This window comes from Hemicordylus capensis, chromosome 5 (genome assembly GCF_027244095.1).
Source record: "Hemicordylus capensis ecotype Gifberg chromosome 5, rHemCap1.1.pri, whole genome shotgun sequence".
Taxonomy (NCBI): Eukaryota; Metazoa; Chordata; class Lepidosauria; order Squamata; family Cordylidae; genus Hemicordylus; species Hemicordylus capensis.
Genome location: NC_069661.1, coordinates 35589151 through 35606960, shown reverse-complemented (window position 1 = coordinate 35606960; position 17810 = coordinate 35589151). Strand labels below are relative to the sequence as shown.

At 42.4% G+C, this 17810-nt stretch overlaps 1 protein-coding gene and 1 long non-coding RNA gene across 2 annotated transcripts in view; one reads left to right on the top strand and one right to left on the bottom strand.

Annotated features, from left to right (window-relative positions):
• Positions 1–17810, top strand: part of DKK2 (dickkopf WNT signaling pathway inhibitor 2) — a 93397-nt gene that overhangs the window by 31065 nt on the left and 44522 nt on the right. The window lies entirely within an intron of this gene.
• Positions 10113–17810, bottom strand: part of LOC128327294 (uncharacterized) — a 38252-nt gene continuing 30554 nt past the window's right edge. The window contains exon 2 of the long non-coding RNA XR_008308571.1: positions 10113–10285. This is a non-coding gene — a long non-coding RNA (uncharacterized LOC128327294). The remainder of the gene's footprint in view (positions 10286–17810) is intronic.

Genomic DNA, 17810 nt, shown 5'->3' with positions numbered 1-17810 from the left:
ATTGAGTGTAGAGTTCCTCTATCCCAGAGTACAAAGAGGAACATTTTAGTTGGTTTGGGGCACTGGCTGACGTGTGTTGTGTGTGTCTGTGTGTCTCTGTGTGTCTGTGAGTGATGTGAGGAGGAGGGGGAATTCTGCTAGACTGCCTTGCCTAATTCCACCACTCTATGACAATGTCCTACCTTCTGGCTATGGAAATGTTTGCAATGGCTAAACTCGGGGGGGTTGTTTCATAATTACTTTTTCTGAGCCAAAGACAAATATTCATGTTGGGGAAAATATGTGAAATATATTTATTTGAATTCATAGCCCCAGGGACTAGCCTGGTAACAACAGGTTAAGGAACAAACATAAAATACTCATTAAAATCAATTTATTGCCCAATTAAATACTCCAAAACAAATCAAATGCTAAATAATATAATTTGTTTTAAGACCAGTTTTCTAAATACAGACCTAAGCATACCATTAAAGAGAGTGATGTGGCTATGTCAGACAGCAGAATCCCAACACCATTAAATGATGGTAAATCAGCCATTTTAATTTACGGTTACATTTTAAAAACTGAGTTTGAGTACCATTTTCTGCCTCATTTGTCATAGCATCTTGGGTTGGATCTGAAAAATGCAGAGTTGTCATTTGGCCTATTTAAAACCAAGAAACCATGAAAAAGGAGTATTATCCTTTTGGCATCATTCCTTTAGTGTCAGGCTGAGTGCAAGGGTACAACTATGCATGGGTTTTCTAGCATACTGTAAGAATGAGAACGTTTCTGGAGTTCCATTGGAGTGGGAAGAGAAAGCAGAGAACTGAGACAGGTGAGGCCTGTTGGGATGGGTGGTGGGTGCTGCCACCACCTAGGTTGAGTGATTCCTTGATATTTATTTATTTATTCAATTTCTAGAACCCTCCAGCACATCAAGTCAGAATAGGGGATGTGTCTGAGCAGTGTCCCTTCATGTGCATTTGTGATTCTAATGTCTCTTGTCTTTGGGGCATATTTACACTTTAATCGGAAGGGCTTGTGCACTTTAACACTGAAAATGAATTACAGTTCTTAGGATTGGGCATATTATTACCATTTCTCACAGAGAGAGGATACTGTATCCACTCCACTTTCTCTTGTGCACTTGATGATTACCTCTTTGGGGTTCTGCTGCAGCTTGAGGCTTCAGCTATTTTACTCTGATCATTCATTTTGTCCTGTGCCTGGGCAGCTTTGTTGTGGAGTGGGAAGTTATTTAGGGCAAGGGAAGATAGAGTGATGGGGTTAGTAGCAGGGGTGTACCTAGGCAATTTTGGTGCCCGGACCGCCCCTGCTGTGAGCCCCCTCCCCATGAAGCCCCCCCAAACCTACTTTGGGGGGGGCCTCCTGCTGTGCTGAACTTCCGTCCACGCAGCCTAGGGGTGACTGAGGGGGTGGGGTGGGGTGAGCCCAGCAGCCCTTCTCCCCACTCCCGGTGGCAACTGGAGCGACACTGGGACTGTCCATTTGGCCTAGCCTCTCTTTCCAACTGTGAGGTATGCCTCACAGTTAGAAAGCCGCCATGGCTTACCCCCGGCAGCCACCCCTCAGCAGCCACCCCTCAGCCACATGGTGTCCTAAATTAAGGTTTGGTGCGGCGGGGTGGGTGCGTGGTGGCTGCTGGAAGCCCCCCTTGGCCATTTGGAGTCCCCCCCGGACCTTGGAGGCCATGGACCTGGACCCCAAGATCGAGGGATTAGAGTGCCCTTGGTTGGCAGGCCGCTAAGGGAAGCAGGGTGAAAATATTATTTCTTGTTTACACAGACAGACAGGTGTTATTGACTGGTTTGTTTTATCCAGACATCGAGTCCTTCCCAAGGACCTGGGATGCCAGAATTTTATTGTCAATTGTTATAGATATCGTCACAGAATATAGGCTATTCCCAGTAAAGCTGCTTTTTGTAACTGGCTGATGGTGATTTCTGTGGCCCCTATGCTGTTGAGGTGCTCTTCAAGGTCTTTTGGAACTGCACCCAGGGCGCCAATTACTACTGGGATTATTTTGGTCTTTTTCTGCCACAGCCTTTCAATTTCAATTTGTAGATCTTTGTATTTGGTGATTTTTTCTATTTCTTTTTCTTCTATTCTGCTATCCCCTGGTATTGCTATGTCGATTATTTTGACTTGTTTTTCTTTCTTCTCGACTACAGTGATATCTGGTGTATTGTGTGGCAGATGTTTGTCTGTTTGTAGTCGGAAGTCCCATAATATTTTTACATCTTCATTTTCTTCAACTTTTTCAATTTTATGGTCCCACCAATGTTTGGCTACAGGTAGCTTGTATTTTTTGCAGATGTTCCAGTGTGTTGTTGTTGTTATTATATATTAATATTAATTTATTACATTTATAAAGCGCCCCATCCAGAGGCTCTGGGTGGTGTTATTTAAAACACATTACTTAAAACAACAATTTTAACACAATTTAAAATTGATTAAAATACTTAAAAACAATTTTAAAAAGTAAGTCTTTAGGGCTCCCTTAAAGGCCAACAGTGAGCCTAAACTGTGGATACCTGCCAGGAGTGCATTCCATAAGCCAGGAGCAGCAACAGAGAAGGCCCAGTTCTGAGTTGCCACCAGATGTACTGGTGGTAACTGGAGACAGACCACTACAGATGTCCTCAATGTGCGATGGGGATCATACAGAAGAAGGTGCGATCTAACACTTGAGCTACCATGCTCAAGCACCATTGGGCTAGTTCAGATTAATAGGACCCCTACATCTGTTAATGTGGCCCCACTGAGAACCCACCCCACCGATGTCACCCAAGGATGTGACGATGCATTCTCCACACATCCTTTACCTGCCTGAGATCACCCAAATTGTTCCTCTGCAAGTGCCGCAAAACCCTGTTTAACAGGGATTTGCAGAATGTGTAGAGGGGTGATTTGGACAATCACTCTTTACATGTGAATAATCCCCCTTTAAACACATAGGCAGCTGGTGGGGGCTGCATTCATCTGAACTGGCCTATTGGGTCTGTGGTACTGCTCTTGAGTTTTGAGTGCCAGGTTGGTCTATAAACAAATATGGATCTTTCAGGATTTAAACTAGAAGTGCCAGTTTGCTTGTATGATCAAGACCCAGGCAGATGAGCTGAGAGTAGCTGATCTCTCTCTCTCTCTCTCTCTCTCTCTCTCTCTCTCTCTCTCTCTCTCCCCACCCCCCATGTCCAATTGAATTTTCAGTACAGCACTGACACAGGATTGATAGGTAGTGTGTGTGTGGTTTACAAAGATTCCTTGCTAGGTTTTCTTTCAGGATATATTCTGGTTTTCAGTGGAGCTGGAAGGCTGCTTCTACTTATTGCAGAAACGTGTCAGAAATAAAATCGCCCCACAGTCCCACAAAAATGGCCGCTGCCAATGGGGGCTGCTCCCTGCCCCTGAATCTCTTTGAATGATACTGCACGTGGGACACCTGAGGAAAAACAAATGGCAGCTAGCAGCCACCGAGAGGAATTTTGCTGCCACCACTACTAGCGGTGAAAAATGAGGGCTTTTTTTTTTTTAAAGAAAGCATTACCACTATTAGTGCCATAGTAAGGGACACTTTCAACAGTGGCGATTATTTTATATTGAGCAGAGGGAAGAAACTGTCCCTATTCAGCCCAGCGTAATATCCCTTCTAGTGACTGTTACTGGAGTTGTGCTTCTTTTTTAGATTATGAGCCCATTTGGGAAGTGAACCATCGGCTCATTCCTTTTGCAACTTCTTCGTGTTGCTGAAAGGCAATATAGAAATATGCTTAATAACCCTGATTGAAAACTATGGCCGACATCCTAACTAGTGCAGTGCACGTAAAATAAAGGAAGCGTGTCAAAAACCTCACTCAAGCTTTTTAACTTGACTGTGATTTTTAAATTGTTTTAAGGTTTTTCATTTTTAATTTGTTTTATGTTGTTGAAAACTGCCCAGACACAGAAGTTGGGGTGTGTGTGTGTGTCTACAAATTCAAGATTAAATAAACAAACCAACAAATAAATGTGTGCAGCTACTGTGTCCCAGACTAAAGAGGTTGTTGCCAGTCTCGCTCTGCATGCAATCCTCAGGGACATATTTTCAGGTGGCACAGAGTTTTTCCTTCAGAGGGAAGGGGAAGATTAGCAACCTCTCCCACACAAGCACCCTCTATGCTTTAGTCTTGAACATAGTACTGCACACTGTGTTGATCAGGATGTTGTCTATCTATATTTTAAAACTGTGGGAGGCAACCACGTGAGGAGCAGGATATAAATCATTTTAATAAAATAAACAAATATATCAAAATAACGGAGAGACTGTGAAGATCAAAGGGAGTTCAGTGAGACAGAACAGACCACCCTGACCAGTGAAATTGCCTGTCGAAGAAAACAGCCGCTGTCAGGTGATTCTCTGTGCAAACTCTTTCTCTTCCCCTTCGTTTTTCTGAGTCAAAAAGTAAGACAGCAGTAAGAAAAGAAAAGCCATTACTTAGTGAAGTGACATTTCTCTTCCACTGTATTCCCCCCCACCCTTGTTATCAGAGCCCTGCAACCCATAAAAGAGGAACCTTCCCTGGGCAACAGATTACATTTCCATATCTGGACATGTAAGGAACAGTGGCTGAGGATGGTTAGAAAGCTACTTGAGAAAAAGAGCAACCCTATGCGAGTGAGATAGGATAGTGTTTCAGGGAAGGGACTCGGAATTTTGAGGCATCCAAGTGTCTTAAAGAGCCAGTTCTGACATAATGTTTGGCACCCACAGAATCTATTTTTGGAGAGAACTCTTGAGTGTATTCACTCATGGAAAAGTGAAATCAGACTTCATTATCCCTGTAACTTAACTGAAGACACAGCTATGCTCAGGAGCTGAAAGGATGCTGGGGTCCTGCTTCCAAATTCATACCCATAGCAGCTGCATTGCTAACAAATCTGGCTGAGGTATGGATCAAATAGTGTAATGGAAGAGGCTGAAGTTCTTTTATTCTGTATAATAACAAGAGCTGGGATTACACATGCATGTATATAACTGGCTGTCTCTATACCGGGCCAGTTTGGACAATACAGCCCCCAGCCTGCATGATTGTGAAGGGGACATACTGAGAGTGCACCCATTGGGATGTCATCCTCTTATGTCCTGACACTTCCTGGCATGTACCCTTATTGTGTGGGGCTGCTGTTCATTCAGATGGTTCCACTACATGTGCTCCAGATAGCCCCTGAAAGCGCCCCCATGCTGACATGCTCTGAAACCCAACCCTACTGCTCTCCGTCATCAAAGTGTTAGTTTGAACCAAAACCACTATACTCCTGGAGCGGTTCTTCTCATGCTTAGAATGCTGGAATGCCAGACAAATGCTGTAAGCATGGAGAGCAGGGGCAGGTTCTAGAGTTCATCACTGTGGAAGTGGAGCTTTCAAATTCACACTGAGGGATGCTGTGTGTGAGTACAGTGTCCACACTTTGCATAACTTCTGAATTGTTCTACTCTGCCCTGATGTCTCAGAAAACTATAGCTTGCCTGTTTTGTATGAACCAAGCCAACTTTGTAGCTTCTATTGGGTGCCATCTTTTATCAGTTTACTCCTGAATTTGTCCCCTAAATGCAGGGTTTTGTTGTTTTTTAAAGTGAACTATAGCTTTTGACCATGTTTGTGTAATATTTTAAAAGCAAGCCAGTAAATGCAAATAATTACAAAGTTTGGGTCTGATCCAGGCAAAATTAAGTACCTACAGTTTATTTCAGTGGGAGAGATTGAGCTTTGTTTGTTTAAATCTCTCCCATTCGGATCAAGAGAACCTTAAAGTGTTCAAATTGTGATGGATTGCACCTCTTTGAAAAGAAGAGCTGCAAAATGTTGATGCAAAATGTGACATGTAATACTGCAATAATTTCTTTTGTAATGTCTCAGATTTGAGGGGGGAAATGAAAATAAACATTGGCTAAGAAAGTCGTGATTATTTCTGCCAGAGGAAAATATATATATAACTGCCGTTTTATACATATAAAATTTTAAATAACTTGAACTCATTGCATTACATTAAATAGGTAGACGAAGTTTTTTTTGTGTGGATTTTTATAAGTCTCCTTTTAACAGAGAGGAAGCAGTCGCCGTCTTTCCAAATTTATATTACAACATCCATCAACAAATAGTTATATAGTAAATGCAAGCCATCAAACATTCCCTTGAGTGTAGGGGGACACAAAGAAGATGCTAGCCTCAAAAACCCAGCTTGTTTCTAGGCAAATCTCATGGGATTTAAAATTTCTTTCTAGCTCTTGCACATTTTCATAGTGACTGCTAGGGGGCGCACATGCCGAAACTAAAGAAGAACACAAGCTATTTAGAAACCTTAGGAAAAGGGTGACCATATTCCTGAAGGGATAAGGGTTCTGCGCTGTCCCTACAAATTCTGAAGATGGCATTCAGCAGATGCAATTCCTGTGGAGAAGGTACGCTGAAGGAGTTGTTTCTACCTTCCTCAGAACTTTTAAGGGAGCAAAACTCCATGACTTTTGGGAATATGGTCACTACATGTGGGAAAAATATGTTATGCTTCTAATAGTATTAGTGCATATTAAGAAGCTAAAGAACAGAAGGCCAATGCACAGGCTAAAGCTTTGTTTAAACTGAAGTCCATCTTTATCAGTAAAAATTAAACAACATCCATTTGTTTAATCCTTTAAGCATGAAACACCCTCCTGTTTGGGCAGATGAACCCTTTTTTGCTATTGCATGGCTAAAATTATAACAAACTTCTTTGTAAGCCCTTATTTACTGGTGCAGCAAAGACCAATTTACATGGTATGTTTTGGCATCGTGCAGGAAGCCACTTCTGGGCTTCACACAGACATCTGGTTAGCCATTGTGGGATCCAGGATGCTGGACTGAATTGTATTTTGGTCTGAGTACATTCACCATGAGATGATTTTACGATGGCAGTTTTATTTACAGATTGAAGGATGGACTGATTTTATATCTCATCTCCCCAAGGCAACATATAAGCTTCCAAATAGTTCATAATAGAAAATAAACAAGAACAAGTGTGTCCATAATAAACTCTGCAATAAAAAGCCAATTTATAAAACCTCAATATTATTCTCAATAATAATGATAAATTAATGGGACCATAACTGAGGCTCTACTTTGACCACTAATTGGCCTAACATCCTGAGTGACAGTAATTTTAATCAGGGCCTTTCCCACTGATCTTCAGGACCTATGCTATATAGAGGTAGGCTCCTTTGGTAATATGCTGGGAACAGACTGTACACTAATATATAGGTAAGGAACATGCACCTAGTATTGGCTCCAGAAGATAATCATTAGCCATTGCAAGATATCGTAAATAAAGTTTCCTCTGGAATCTTCATGGCCTTCTTCATTTGGCCATATGCTCATATGTACAAGTATTTTGTTGAATATTAGACCCATGTAAGGGAATGTTGAGGGCCAAACTGTACATTACACTGTAGACCAGGGCTACTCAACTTTGGCCCTCCTACAGATGTTGGCCTGCAACTCCCATAATCCCTGGCTATTGGCCACGAGGAGAGCTGGTTTTGTGGTAGCAAACATGACTTGTTCCCCTAGCTAAACAGGGTCTGCCCTGGTTGCATTTGAATGGGAGACCACATGTGAGCACTATAAGATAATCCCCTCAGGGGATGGGGGCCACTTTGGGAAGAACAGTTTCAAGTTCCCACTCTGGCTTCTCCAAGATAGGGCTGAGAGAGATTCCTGCCTGCAACCTTGGAGAAGCCGCTGCCAGTCTGTGTAGACAATACTAAGCTAGATAACTCAATGGTCTGATGCAGTATATGGCAGCTTCCTATGTTCCTATTTGAAGCCAAAAAACCGCTGAGGGGACAAAGTTGAGCAGGCTTGCTGTAGCCACATGTTCAGCCAATGTCCCCTTTTCCATTGCAAAGTACCCTCAGGAGGGAGCACTTTATAATGAAAAAGGGGAGAGAAGCACAGTGTTTCCATTGTTTGCTACTTCCCCCCTAATGCTTCAACCCCTACCCCCGCCTTTCCCCCCACCCCACCGACTGCTTTCCCCTCTGTGGGCTTTTAGACTCAGTTTGTGAGCTTTGCAAAGGAAGAGACCTTTGAGCTGCTACTGGATGCAACTGCAGTGGGTTGTTTAACTGAGACAATTCAATTCACACAACAATTCACAGGAGGCACAGTGGGCTTCAGGGAGAAGGGGAGATCCATTGAAAATCATTCCTTCCCTGTAGAATGCACACAGCATTAGTCTGGATGTCAGTCAGTAAAATAACTGCTTGGAGGCTTTACACACTGTGTTCACACACCATCTAAACTTACCCCGAAGTCGGGTCCAGATCCTTGGACCCACTCCACACACAAGTTGGGCTTTTTCTTGCTAATTCAAGCTTATCTCAAGGTATTTCTGGATTGTTAAAATGCTGGTTTTAAGCTACTTTTTCTGAAAATCCAGAGCAAACAGGGAGAGGCATTGGCATAGAATCATTAGCATGATACGAGGCATACTCTGTTCAGAAATGCAGATGTAGCTCTTCAGTAATCTCTCCCCCCACCCGCCGCCAATTGGCTAGGACACCTGCATGTAAACTTGTTTCAAAAGAAAAGCAACAGCACAGGGGAGAGACAGCATCTCTCAATGCCGCAAGTGTACTTCGAAGTGGCTTCGCTCAACGTTTACCCCGAAGCCGTGTGAATAACTCCTTGGTAATTTTTATCATGAAATTTTTTAAAAAGGACCATGTTATGCAATCTTGTGGACAGAGCTATCCATGTGTTATGAGCACATTATAATTGAAAATGTGACATTTCCTCATTATTTGGTGCCTCCTCTGCTGAAAGCTTCATCGGTTTGCATTTTCAGAACAAGGAACTAATATTCCCAGGTCACTAGATGTGGAACTCTCTGTCCTGGTAGATCTGTTTGACTTGCAGTCTCCTTGCCTTTCACTACCTGTTAAAGACCTGGACTGACATACTGCACAAGGGTATATTAGCCTGGTAACATTGTGTTGGTGCAATTGTGTTACACATTGAAAATAATTAGCATAGTCCCATGTAACACAATTTGCACAAATTTTGCATTTGTGCAACATGTGCAATTTATGCAAATCACACAAATGCAACATTATTAGGCTGACATACTTTTGTGTAGTATGTCAGCCCTGGTTGTTTCAGCTGACCTCTAATTCGTTATTTTGGAGTTGTTGCAGTGACAATCTCTCAGTTGTTCTTTCTTTCTTTTTTAGCCTTTAAATTAATTTTTGCTGTAAATGATCTTGGCTGACATCCTGACAAATGGCTGCGCGATGTCGCACTAACACAGGATGGTTACAGAGCTGTGTGAACTTGTGGTTAAGAACATAAGAACAGCCCTACTTGATCAGACTGGAAGGCTATCTAGTCCAGCATCCTGTTTCACATAGTGAAACCAGATGCCTCTGAGAAGCCCAAAGGCAAAAGGTGAGGGCAAGCCTTCTCATGAGGTTGCTCCCCTGCAAATGTTGCACAGCCGAGACACAGACAACATATACACTTCTCTGGAACATATACAAGGTTGTGCAATGAGTATTGTATAATGGGATGTTGTAGAACAGTCTTGGGCAATGATGATGTGGAGTTGTTGGTCAACGATATTGTGCAGTGAGTGTTGTGCAACTTGACATCTTCTGCTAGCATGAGGACTAGTCTAAAACAGATGTTCCCTTTGCACAAGATCCCTGTGCTATATCCTTAAGCTAGCACACACTAGCATAAATCACATCTGGATTGCAAGCTCCCAACACACAGACCTTGCTAGTGCAATGTCCTTCCACGAGGACACCATTAGTCAGAATATCAGCTACTAGGTTTTTATGTAAGCCACTTTGAGCTGTCTTTGATTGGAGAGGCAGGGTTTACATTTATCTTATAAATAAATAAATTTTGCAGACAGCTGCCATGTCAGCTTAAGATTAATACTTGCTGACCATCTGCTTTTGTTGCCCATATAAATCAGTTGACCCTTAAAGGAGGTTTGTCCCTTCCAGTTTGCAAACATTTTCCATCAACATTGCAATAAATAATAATTTCCCAGCCTGAAAAGAGCCTGTACCCCCAACATCAGCAAAGCCATTCCATAGTTTAAAAGAAAAATGTTTAATGAAGTGGCCTTTCATTTGAAAATTGGATCCAGATTGTTGCTTGCTGAGAGGTCTAGAAGTGCTGCCTCAAATTCAGGGACAATCTTTGCAAAGCGCAGTCGCCTCAAGGTGGTTCTGGTGTACCGCACAGGCAAAAATACAGCCCTAAACAAAGAGATAAAACAATTTGTTTGTGGGTATGTTTTGGAGCCTTGATGAAATGGTGGTGCTAAGGGAAAAAAGATTAGTGTCTTCCAGCTAGTTCAGAAAGATATAATTCAGCACAGATTTATTTGGCAACACATGTTTTTGAAATTGAAGATTTCATTTCTTTGAAGAATGGTGGAAAAACCATCATGCTCCAATTGCAAAAAAATTAAGCACATGATGAGGTTTTCCTGAAATCATACGTTCCATTCTCTGTATTTGTCCTGTCTGCGTTTCCTTGGCTATTGTAATTTCTACTAAATCCATTCTGATGATAAAAAGCATTTGCTTCCTCTGTGATTTTAAGTGACTTATTGGCATCTCATCAAATCTTCCACAAGGAGAGAAAATAACAGTCTATCCCCTTGCAACTGTAAAAGTACAGGTGGTTGATAATAATGGGGATGATCCACCCAAAGTGAAGCACTTTTCAAGTTCTATGGATGTCAGTGGGAAACTCAAGCAAGTGTTCTCCCACTGAACTTAACTGAATTGAATGCTGAACTTTTAATTACAATTGGCTTCAACAGAAGACCACATGCTTATCTTTGACTGGATTGTGCTCCAAACTGTTAATATTAGAGGCCTGCCTAATATCTATTTGCCATTCCGGCCATTAGTAATCATGCTTTAGGATTAGATTTAGGATTAGACTAGCATTGCTGTAAAGGGACCCTGTTCGTGAATACTCTGAGAAATGATTGAATTAAAATCAATGTGACATTAGAAGGATTGCTAACTGCATATCCCTTCACACAAAAACCCCACACATTACTAAAGCCTCTTCTCTACATGCTGTATTTAAACTATTTTTAAAAAGACTCTGAGAATGTTTCAGTAGAGTGCTTAAACACAATGGGTATGATTACAGAATATAGATTAAGAATAGCTACAATTGCAAACAAATTCTGCACCATTTATTTACTATCAGTATAGCTGAGTATAGGGTATAGGGAATAGCCCTATACCCTAGCCCTGAGTATAGGGTATAGGGAATAGGGTATTCCCTATACCCCTATATGGGTATAGGGAATGGGCATGGAAAAGAAGCGATCCACTGGCCATTCACCCACAAGCCTGTTGTGTCCATTTATGTGCACTAGAGTCGACATGTATCTGCTGCCTCACCAAAAGACTGAACTGCTAGATACATAACATGTCCTCAAAACTCAAAAATAGGGACACAATATGGAGACAGTACTTTACCAGGGGCATATTCTAGAAAATAGGGACTGTCCTTGATAAATACAGGCATTTTGGACCACATGGATGATATCCTTAACACTGGGGATCTTGTAGTTAAGAGCAGTGAGTGTTGAATGGGATACTATGGGTATAGTTGGGCATCAGAGACTGCAAGACATTCTTGCATGTCCCAGAGGTCCATCTCAACATCCACAGAATCCCAGCTTTCATTGGAATTGTCTTTCTTTCAGCTGAGGGTTAGCTCAGTTAATGTTGCCTCCCAGAGTTCCTTTCTGGGCAATGGTGATGCATTTGGGAGTTTTACCAGACAGTTGTCACATGGGGCGGATCAGGGAATTAGGGCTTCCTGCCTGGGACTTGTTTCAGGCTTGGCCATTGTAGACTCCTGAATACTCTGCACTGTATATATAACTGACCTATATTGGCAGAAAAGGGAGAAGAGAAATCAGTGCTGTTTGAGCCTCCTCACTTTGAGAAGCACAGAGTGATCGATGCATCCAACATGGCAACTTTATTTCCAGAAGCACATTTCAGTCTGTCTTTGGTACACCAAAATGCCCCAGGACACAGGACATCATTGATATACCTTTTATTTTTGGCCAATGTGTTGCTAGAATTAAGATATTCATCCTTTTCATGCTGGCTCCTAAATGGTTAATTCTAGCACCGAATAATTTGCTCTTCCCCCTACCCTCACGACTGTCAATGACTATTATACTGCAGTGTTGTGGGCATCAAGAGGACAGAAAAGCAATATCTGTGCAAGTCTTATTTCTCCTTATGATTAATCATGTAGCATGTTGAACAAAACCAGCTGAACCAAATCTTTATAAATGATTTAGGCCAAAGAGCTATAATCATGTCATGCATGTATATATTCACGATTCACTTTTAATGATGGATGGTCTGCGGACAAAACATCAAAGTTGCAATGTACTATAATCTCTTGTTTTACCAACACTCAAATATTTGTCGGAACTGTGGCTTTGCCGTTTACAACACTGACATAGAAAAGAAAGTCCTTTTAGATGGATAATTTACTATAAGCTGAGGGAAAATGGGGCTAATTTTAATTTTTTTTATTTTTTTGCAAAAACTTCTAGAAACAGGAAAGGCCATGAAACCTTTTTGCTTTTTCTGGCACTGCAAGATCAGAACCTTTGTATTGTTCTAAAAAAATAGGCAAACAGCTAAATTCTGTGGGTTGCTGAGCTAGCATATATGTGTTTATGACAGAGGCAATGACTGCTGCATCAGCACAACGTCATAACATGTGGAGCTCCACTGCTCTTGCAGGCTGACCTGGGACAGCAGACTTGCTTGGTGCTGCTATATTAGCAATAATAATAACTGCCCAGGTTCCCACCCATGTATTGGTGACAACTAACAGAAGAGTTGCTGGTTCCCTCCTGGCACATGCTCCCACTCCTGCTATTGTTCCCATGTTGTCAGAACCCAGAAATGTCAAGTAGAAAATATCGGGTACTACTAACCTCAGTCCAAAGCCATCAAGCCAACTGCAAATGTTGGTGTTAAATGTCGGGTTGATGGAGGCACCCCGGCATTCCCCACCCAAAATTCCTGGGCTATGAAAACACAGAAATGGTAGCAGGTATGGGAGCATGCACCCAACAGGAACTGGCAGCTCTTCTGTACTTGCCATCATTTTGTGGGAACCAAACCACTGTTGGTTGTAGCATTGTGGTTATATATGATGTGGCTATATGATGTGTGGCACAGAATTGAGCAAGATACAGGTTGTTGATGAGGCAAGACTGAGAAGTAAAAAAAAAGAAAACCTGGGGATGCTGCACCAATGTGGCATCCTAAAGATACTGCAAGATGTCAGATCCGATTATTTTAGCACATTCCTATATACCATGTATATCCACACACCACAGAGTGAGGTACTCCCCTCTCGCTAAGAAAAACTGGGTGCTGTAGTGGCACTTCAACAAAGTTATTCCCTCTCCCACTGAAACCAATCTATATGGTAATTCATTTACAGGGCTGTTTAAAACCCAAAAGATATAGAGTGGGCTGTGGCTGGATAGCTGCAGGTGCTCCCAGATCAAGTACATTTTTTGGAAGTGGAACCATTTCAGTTCAGCTTCTGGCTGTGTTTTGGGACTGAGACTGCCTTGGTTTGCTTGACTGGTGCCTCACCAAAAGAGAGATGGGGAAGTCTCCTGAGCTCTGTTGAGTCTTCTGGACCTCTTTATGGATCTAGATGCTAACAACCATGATATCCTTACAGATTTACATCTAAAATTGTATTTAATTTTTTTTGTTTAGCATTCATTTTGTTATGTTGCACCCTACTTTGAAGACTTTGAAAAACCAGCTACATATGTATACATAAATAAATAATATAAACAGGAAGTGGTGTCATGATGGTAGTGATGAAACCTAAAATAGGGATTGGCTGAGCTGCTCTGATGTCACAGAGGGGCAGGGCTGACATGACAGTTGCTGGTTGTCATTGATTGAGCTGCTCAGATCCTAGAGTGGGGTAGGGAAAACAAAGGCAGGGGAAAGGAGCAGGAAGGGTTCTGAAAAAGCAGGATAAGTATGTTGGAGGAAGGTGTGGTCAAGTGAAATTGGGTAGACAAGGCCAGATGGAAGAAGGAAAAGTGGCAGAGAGAATGGGCAGATAGGGGAAGTTTGTGTGCCCAGGAAAAACATCACAATGAAGGTTGTTCACACATTGCTTTGAAATAATCAACTAAAGTATTTGGTTGCAGATCATAATAGGTATGGCTGGATCATGCCAAAAGATTCTTACTATATCATGTTTGAACTGAAGCATAGGCATTGTTTGTACAAAAGGAGGCTATGGCACATGTGCTTTTCTTCATAGTTTATTTTTATCTTTCATTTGAACCATATGAATGAAGCTGCTCTTGAGCCTGATAAATCTTTTAAAAGTAAGCATTCAAGGTGAGCATGCAGCTCCTTGGACCAGACTTCTCTTCGTTCCTTTTGGAGAAAGGAACAGTGAACAGTGTAAATGTTGCGAACATTTCAGAATTCAAACCGGAAGAACGCAAGTGCTTTGAGTATGTCTTTGAAAGCTGTTAAGAATGGCATGCTACTTCTGCAGAACTACAGGCCAGTTGGAGTTAATGTGGGACACAGAAGGAAGTTCTGACCTTTAACAAGGACACTTTAAAATCCTTTTGCCAGCCAGCTAGTTTTCTCCTGTCTCACCTACTTAAATTTTCAAAAAGGCTTTTTATGTATGGAATGTGCTCTGGATCATACTTGTTCCCGAGTCCTCCTGACAGCTTTCAGAGATTGCTGGTAACTCCCAGAAGATATGTAATTCTAGAAACAGCAGCCTGATGCTAAACATCCCCACCTGTTCTCCATTATCTTCCTTCAAAAGAAAACAATGTTTGGCTAAAGTTACAAACTAATGGAACCCATTTTCACTAAATAGGTACATTTGGTCATATGTAATTTGGTAGCTCATAAAAGAAAAATACATAGAAAATGGCTTCAAACAGAGAGAAGGAAAGGAAATGAAAATTTTCCTTAGGCTGTGATCCTCGTCACACTTGCTTGGAAGTAAATTCTATTGAAGTCAATGGGAATTACTTCCAAGGACATGTGCTTGGGTCTGTGATGAAATCAAATCTAATCTGCATTTAATATATAGAGCAAGGGTGGCAGAACATATTTATCCAGGGGTCACATTGCTGATTTTACATTATATACTCATACACACACAGAAAAGAGCCACTCCACTCCACTTCCCCTCCTTCACAGAGTTCTTTTTAGAGATGTGAAGAGCAAACCCAAGAAGGAAACTGCTACCACAAATGGGAAAAGCATGTGCTTCCTTGTTTTCCATGCCGTAGGAATCTTATTTCCTGGGAATCCTCCTTAAGTTACCCCACCTTCTGGCTGATGGGGCCATAAAAATCTATCAAAAGTGGACCACCACTGCAAGGTGCCTTCAAAAGTAATCTCTTGGTGGAAGAGAAAAATATGAGTCAACTCAGATGATACTTTTCAGGCCCACACAATTAAAAGGAGGATGCATCAAGATGGCACCCCTCCTGATGTCTTAAAAGTACAGTCCTTTATTACACAGGGGCGCTGGTCCATCTGAAACACCACCCTACATAGAGCCCAACGACCAGCTTTGGGTCATATGCAGAGCAGCAATTGGTCCACTACCATGCAATAAAGGAGTGTGCTGGGACAGGAGGACATCAGGATGGGCATGAAGAAAAGCCAAGAAGGGCATGCTCATTGTGCACCCTCCTTTTAATCATGTTCACTGGAAAAGTACTTTCTGAACTGGTCTTATGTATCGAGGTGTGTACGGATCCAGTTTGGCTGGTTCGGTTAGAATCCGAACCAGATTCAAACCAGCCGGGCCTGGTTCCGGGTCTGGCTGAACCAGGTCTGGGCCAATTCAGCCATCTAACCTGGCTGAACCAGTTTGGGGGATATACTTGTAAATGGGAATCCGGTGAGTACTAAGGCAGCCCTACATAGAGTGCATCGCAGTAGTCCACCCTGGAGGTTAGCAGCTGGTTTTCAGGCCATTCTCCTCAAGGAATGGGAAGAGTTGTCTAATCAATTGCAGCGGGTAAAAAGCGCCCCTGGCCACAGCCTCAACTGGAGGCACTAGCGCGTGACCTGGGTCCAAGAGCACTCCCAAGCTACGAACCTGTTCTTTCTTGTTACTACCCTCAACAATGAGCACTTCTTTCGTGCTTGGATTCAGCTTCAGTTTATTATCCCTCATCCAGCCCATTAATGCCTGTAGGCAGGCATTTAGGGGCTAATGCCATTTCCTGATATAGATGACAAGGAGAAATCGATTTGGGTGTCATCATATTGATAGCACCCAGCACCAAATGCCCTGATGACCTCACCCAGCAGTTTCATGTAGATGTTAAAAAGCATTGCTGACAGAATGGAGCCCCGAGGGACTCCATATAGCAGCTCCAGTTTTGAAGAACAATGTCACCCAGTGCAACCATCTGAAACCTTCCCGAGCTGTAGGAGCAGAACCACTGTAAAACAATGCCTCCTATCCCCAAATCCCTCAGGTGATCCAGAACAATACCATGGTCGACTGTATTGAAAACTGCGGTGATCCAAAAGCACCAACAGAGTCACACCTCTGTCAATTCCCAATTCCCTTTCAAGAAGGTCATCTGTCAGGCCAACCAAGGCCATCTCAACTCCATAGCCTACCGTAAAGCCAGTCTGAAATGCATTTAGATAATCAGTTTCCTCCAAGACCACTTTGAGCTGTGTAGTGGCACCGTGGAAGATATGGTGAGGAGGTTTAGTGGTGTGGTCCACTTTTTCCCTCTACACATATAGGACTTTGTAGATTTCATATACTTTTGAAAAGGTTCCAGTTTAAACTTTTGTAACTTCATAGTCTTGTTTTTCACTGAAGACCTTGTAACTACCTGCATGCTTGTAATCATATTTTTCATTTCGTATTCATGTTTGAACTTCATATATCTTTGTACCAATTAGTACAGCAATCTAAAAAACATGCTCCCTAATTGACCACCTGCAGAAGGGAGGATAGATGAGGTGTGCACCAAGGACGGTATCTTAATTAGAATGTCTTTGGCAGTTGTTCAAGTGTTTGGGTCTCACCCAAATACTGATAAGGTTTAACACCAGAACATCTCCAGGTGGTGTTTATGAGTTCTGTAAAAGTATAAAAAGCAGCAGGACACCTCAGTAATTTGAACCTCGGCATAGGCCTGGAGGTCCTAGGAAGGTGCTACACAGCAGCAGCCAGCTTCAGGGGGTCTGTCCGCTATCATTTCAGGTTCCTGATGAGCAGAAGGGACGTATGGTACATCCTTTGTTCTGTAATTCTCTTTAGGTAATAAAGAGACCTACCTAATAAAACATATATGGCATTTGCCCTGGTGTGAGCTTATTGTCTTCGAGTCCCAGACTAGGTGGCCAGATTTGGCTTTAAAAAAGCCAAATTCTGGCTTACGGCCCATTTGACCCATGAGTATACCCCCTTAGGTTCTGGCAACTCTGGCTCCCAGAACCTGTTGGACACCGGCTGGGCACCGGTGCCAATACAAGCTGATCATGTTGTCCAGGCTTTTCCAAGAGTAATCTCTATCACTTTAAAGTAAGCTAGTCAGCACAACACACCCTTGGGAGAACATCGCTGGTATTGGCCCTGACCCTCTGGAATGGATTGGACTCAGCCATAACTGGCAGCTGCCTCTTGGGCAGGCCACTTCCCCTTACTATGGCAGTAGATGTGGGT